This window comes from Pempheris klunzingeri, chromosome 11, assembly GCF_042242105.1.
Source record: "Pempheris klunzingeri isolate RE-2024b chromosome 11, fPemKlu1.hap1, whole genome shotgun sequence".
In the NCBI taxonomy this organism is placed as follows: domain Eukaryota; kingdom Metazoa; phylum Chordata; class Actinopteri; order Acropomatiformes; family Pempheridae; genus Pempheris; species Pempheris klunzingeri.
The window spans coordinates 9,467,682-9,474,286 of record NC_092022.1 but is presented as its reverse complement, the minus strand read 5'-3'; positions in this window follow the sequence as shown (position 1 = coordinate 9,474,286).

Sequence of the window (6,605 nt, the reverse complement as noted above, 5' to 3'; positions counted from 1 at the left end):
GTGAATCAAGACAGCCTGATGAGGAAGCCATTCCACCCAGGTCCATAATCAAGGGCAAGTGTCTGCCTGCTTGTAGCATGTGTTGCAAATTGCGATGCACCCACTTCTTGCAGTAGGAGACTGAGGGAGTAATGATGCAATTATGAAATGTCAAACATACACACAACGGAGAACCGGCAATAAGACAGCAGTTAAGTGAGCAGTCACACATACATACACGTGTTCGCATGGTATGCAGATCTCTGTGCAATAGTGTACACCAGCATGAAAACATGCACATGTATAAGCACACATAGAGACACACGCAAAGCATGCATTTCATCAAGAGGTGTTCGAGATATAGTAAGGGCAGAGACAGATCACACCAATCTGTTAAATGTCACACAACCCACACACACCTACACACCAAGCGCATTTTCTCACTGTGTAAAACATGTATAACACTCAGCCTCCACACACACACACATATGCACTCGCTTTTCATTTAGAAGACATAAGCTGTGATGTGCAGCTCATTTATGGCCTAATCCCGGGGCGAGCCTGGTTCAGAGCGCTACTTAAGGAGGTTCTAATTGTTTGTCAGCTGCCTGGATGTCAAATCAAACACGTGGGGTCACAGCCAGGATTTTTCCTCTCTACCTTTCATGTTTTCTCGTCCCTTTTCTACCCCCAAAGTCTGCGAAATTGGATTGGTACGCTTCATCTCAAGAAGAGTCCTGCATGCCATACCTCACAGTGGCCCACAGTGTGCAAACTGCTGGCACCACAGGACTGAGGATTGGTGTGTGGAAGGTACAGTGGGTATTACACTACTGTCGACTTTGCACGTCATGGTTTGTTTTTATAATGGGGTTTTTGTCAGGGATGGCACCGTCTACCAGCTGATGCAATGTGTTCCTTTTTTTAATGCAGATCTAATAAATCATTTACAGATGCAAAATACAGAGTTATAGAATTCTGTCAGTGGCATTACACAAAGCATCACTCAGGGATTCACATGTACATACTGTATAAGATTGGTCACACACATTCACACACACAGATATGAGCTGAAGCACGTAGGCACCCACCCACACGTGCACACACGCGCACACACACACACACACACACACACACACACAGTCATATGCACACTCTCATCTTGCACTCATGGATAATGGTGCTAACGATGACGGTGATAAAAGGTGTTGAGGAAGCATTACAGGGTGAATCACTCTCAATCATGGAGGGTACCTTTCTGTAACAACACACCACTGGGTTAACTGACATGAAAAAATAATGTATAATCATGATATCTACCACCTCCATCACACTCCGCCTGCATCCAAGTAACACGTTGGTTGGACAAATAGCCCAGCTGGCAGAGTGGGAGTGTACTTACTTTGAAGGCCTGAGCTGCATTCATCACAGATATTCCAGCTGACATCGTGGCATACCAGTATGCAATTACCTGGTGAATGTTGCAGGGTAAGAAATGGTGTGTGTGTGTGTGTGTGTGTGTACCTTTAACACTTATTGTATCTCAGAAACCATAACACTGCCAAGACACTCAAGGTTTGCGGAACATATTTTTATCTTTTAATGCCTTTTGAAGAGGATCCTTGAGAGCAGCACAATACATTTGTGGTTTCTTTTTGATCAGCCAGTGCATACAAGCACCTTTCACGCAAGTCCACCCAAGGCTGATTTAACCCTAAAATGTGTTGGTGTTGGCCTGCAGCTCCACATTTCAGAGGGTGAGGTGAAGTGAATCCGGGCTGCAGTGTGGCATCACAGCAGGTAGGAAAACAGGGGCAGTTAGAGGCAAAAAAAAAAATCCCACTATGTGATTAATGTAACAGCATCTCTACATCACAAAGAAAGGCATGGCTGGGCAACAACTCCTTTTTTTTTTTTTTTTTTTAAATATCTAAGTGCCTGTGTCTGAATGCATGCCCCTCCAAAATCAGACTGGAGGAATTGGCCGCAGTTGGGAGGGCACGTCACGTTACTCCAGCCTAAAACAAACATTTATTATCATATGGCATAAGGAATTGATGAGCCAATTCGGGATAGTGAAGGCAAGCCAGGCCGACATGTGATCCTCTTAAGATGAATAAATATTTTAGCATATAAATATCACTGTGTAAATAATTTACCTTTCTGTATATGTGCTCGTTTACAGTTGCCAAGCGCGCTCATGGGCTGTGTTTTTTTTTTTTTTTTGTCTTACCTCTTATCTTGAGATATCTTGAAACCAGCAGGATCCAAATTCAGCCCTCACGGAAAAAGCGACAGATTGATCCTCCATGGAAACCTTGTTAGGAAAATTTCGGTCACAATCGCAAGGTCGTTCACACAGGTGAAAAATTGAGCCGGTGGTCAGTCGGAGATAAAGGGGAACGCAGGACGCATAAACACGCGCGTTTCATATCGCTGCTCTCCCCTTTCTCCACTCCCCACCAGAAAAAAAAAAAAAAAAAAACATTCACACACACTCACACACACACACACACACACACTCACACACACAACACCCACGTTGTTTGCTGTGCTGAATCACATTTGAAACATCCCCAGTAAAGAGGCTCGACTCTCGCCTGTGTTTACGCTCGCAAATCCAACGCGCGAAGGTCTGAAATTGGGCTTGAAAGGGAAATCTTGCAGAAATGATTTATTATGCGCATCAAGTCAGCTCCCCCTGCGAAGAAGAAGTGGGCTGTACGGTGGCGAGGAGGCGATGAAGCAGCCAGCACCAGCAGCGCTGGGATGGGAAGGTGCAGGAGGGTGGGAGGGATGGAGGGAGGGAGGAGGACGCACCTGGCGGAGAACTGCACCCTCCTGCGTTAGACCGCAATACTGCAACGAAACTGTGAGCCCCCCCACCTTTCACCAAGCGTTGCGTTAAGGGGAGCACGGCGTCATTTGCATTTTCTTTTATGGCATTTCCCCAGGTTCAGGGAGAAAGGTCTGCGCAGAGATCATTTATTTTTAATAACTAAACCTGTAGAAATCTTTGGTAAGGCCCTCCTCCTGTAATTACAAAGGGAAGGAGCACAGGCAAAGATTGTACTGTAGTATAATCTACTGTCTTCAGCCAAGACTAACAGAACTTCATTTCAGTTCTAGTCCAGACCATTAAGTGTAGCTTAAAACATGAACTAAAACCTGATGCTGAAATACAATCAAACTGTGTGAAATCTCATGCAAGCCAGCAGAATTTTTCATGTAACGGCACATTCATAGAAGAGGAATATTAAAGCTGCAATAAGCAGTGTTTGACCACTAGCAGGCTTCAGACTAAACCGTATTTCAGGAGTCCCCAAAGTGCTGGTAAAAGTTCTGTTAATGTCACAGTCGGAGCGTCACCCTAGCTCGGATGAATTGAATAATCGGCACCAAATGTGACACATTTTCCAACAGCGTTCGAAATCTGTTTTTTTGATTAAAAAGTAAAATGCACAGGCCTTTATACATAAACATAAAAGGATAAGAAGTCAGCTACGTCTCAAAGGAACATTCAATCACAGAGCTCCAACCCACTACTCTGGGTGGAATCCACGCTTTATAGAAATTAGATAAAACATCCAGCATTTTAAATCAGTTTAATTTCAGATTCTGACTCAATTTTTTTGATGAATTCAGCAACAATGTTTTGCTCCCAATTGCAATGATGAAGTGTTCTGAATTTACTGCTACCATGAGTTTTCTTTTTCTCCGTAGCAGCAGAGGCTCTGTGCAGGTATCAAGACGCGGCAGAAAATATGATTTCTCAGATACGAAATGAACGTGTTGTTATAGTGTTGTTAAATTATTAGGAGACCCTACTGTTTCTGAACACTGAAGATACCATTTTAAAGGTTCTGAAACTCTACTCTACTTTTTCTAACTTTCTCTAATGGCCTCTTATTATGTGTGATGGGGTCCAACATGAACTCACACTTCTGTCAAAGTGAGAACAGTTATGATCATTTTTCATGAGTTTTTTTTTTCAGTCTGGGCTGATCTTTGTGATTTGAAGGCAACATGACTCAGTCAGTGATTAATATTTAGAGACATTTTCAAGACATAAACCAGTTTTTCTGGGGTTTAAAAAATCCAGTTAACTCATAGTATAAGGACTGAGGGGAGAAATAGTTAAGCTGTCTCCAACAGTTCAAACGCTCACTAAATAACATGTTATATCTTGTTCGTTTAATCTGTACAAAAGTGTAAAAGTGATAAATTGCAAATTTACAGGGGTTATATGCCAGACTATTTATTGACCAGGTGCAGTGACTTGCTGTCGCCATGAAACTGTCACCATGGAATTGCCTGCGAAAAACTGCAACGTGTATTAGTGAACATGATAGTGTTAGTGGGTGAAATTAGTAAGCTTTAGGGATGCTGCTAGGCCTCTCCTCCCTTTTGTCTACAGCAGGGGTGTCCAAACTTTTTTCCACTCAGGGCCACATACAGAAAAACATACAAAGGGCTGGGCCACTTTAATCCACTTGAGGTGATGTATATCGCCTCACCTCTAGTGGATTAAAGCTGGCAAAATCAATCAAATGTAGGTAAATTCTGCTTGATAACTGAATATGATTCAAGAAAAAAAAACAGCCTTTCATTTATTAGTTGTGGTACAAGCTGGTCTTTGCCTTGTAGGCTCTTGTTCAGGTGATCAGTGAGATCCACTAAAAATGACAACCACAGAGGGTCACTGAGCTCATGAAGAGGTCGGTCCTTCTCTCTTCAAAACTGGTCGATTTCTAATCTCAGGGAATAAAACCGCTGCAGCACAGAGCCACGATTTAGCCAGCGCCCCGCCCCCCCAGCACCAGCACCAGCACCAGCACCAGCATCAGCATCAGAGAGGGAAGCTTGAAATAGTCTGTACTAGAGCCCTGGTGCTCGAATCAACAGCCTTACCTCCACTCTCTTGCCCCTCGGTGGACACCGTAGAGGCCATTCCTTTGGAGCTCCATCCGTCGTACCTCCACACAGCTCGTCCCATTTAAGTCCTATCATGGACACTGCTAACATCAAGCAGCTCCTCCATAATGCTAAAGTGATCGTCATTAGTTATTAGCTGTGCTCTCATCGCACACCTCGTCTGAAACTTTCTACACTCACTTGCTCTCTTACGTTTCCTTAATTCTGCCATTTTGGGTCACCTGTAGCAAATTTCTTCTTCTATTACTCATTTTATAGAGAAGCTGCCTCGTTCAAGACAGTTACTCCACCTAGTGGTGAGACTAAGAAGTACAACACAGTCCAGCGCAGGTTCCATGTGTGGGCCGTATTACAATACATTTTAGAATTGTTATCAAGCTGCTCATCTAACTCTGGGCAAGAGAGCCAATAGCTTATTTCCCAAAGTGTCAAACTATTCCTTTAATGCAATCAAAAGCAAGCAAGATCTGCAAAGTAGAGTTTCAATGGTATTAACAATAGAAATAAACCATTTTCACAGCAGAATTGTTGATGTGTTATATCAGGAAAAACACCATATGTAGTTAAGAGTAATAATGGCGGCATCTAATTTAGTTTAGCTATTTTGCATGATAGCTCTCTGGCATGGTGACGCCATTTCAATGGAGCGGAGCCATTGTAAATGTTATCAGTTCCACATATGCTTGTCCTCTCATTACATTTAATGTGTTAATATAAGAAATGTTGCTAAATGTAACAATGTCTCCCAAACTAACTACTGAGAAAAATGGGTCTGTTTTGCTTTGGTTTGGCTTCCCTCACCAGTTACTTGTTTATAACAGCAAGCCTTCATTTCACACTAGACAGACAGCATAAAATCAGCTTATGTGAGTTTATGAGCTAGGAGTGGCTGCCAGTTATAATATGTGGGGTCAGTGAGAGCCATTGGGACTCAAGAATACATGTACCAGAAAACCAATATAATGAGCTGCAAGTGGCTGAAAACACAGAGCTGCAAAGTGGGGTGTTGAAATTACTCAAAAATGTGTGAGCGTGGCTTCTTCTTTGTGTGCAAGTGTAACATGCGTGAGGGCAGAGCGACATCACTCAAAGTAGTTTCTGATTGGAGGAGACTGAAGTGTTGTGGGTACAACTGCACCAGTTTTCCACTGTACCACTCACCACACAAAAAAACCCCACCTGATTGTTATGGAAATGTTGCGGAGCAGATAGCTGGAATTAAATGTGCCACTGATGATAATGATTTTAGCACAGTTGTCCCTTTCTACAACCCCTGGCAAAAATTATGGAATCACCAGTCTTGGAGGATGTTCATTCAGTTGTTTAATTTTGTAGGAAAAAAAGCAGATCACAGACATGACACAAAACTAAAGTCATTTCAAATGGCAACTTTCTGGCTTTAAGAAACACTAAAAGAAAAAGAAAAAAAGATGTGGTAGTCAGTAACAGTTACTTTTTTAGACCAAGCAGAAGGAAAAAAATATGGAATCACTCAATTCTGAGGAAAAAATTATGGAATCATGAAAAAAAAACCAACAACAAAAGAACACTTCAACACACCACTAGTACTTTGTTGCACCACCTCTGGCTTTTATAACAGCTCGCCGTCTCAGAGGCATGGACTTAATGAGTGACAAACAGTACTCTTCATCAATCTGGCTCCAACTTTCTCTGATTGCTTTTGCCAGATC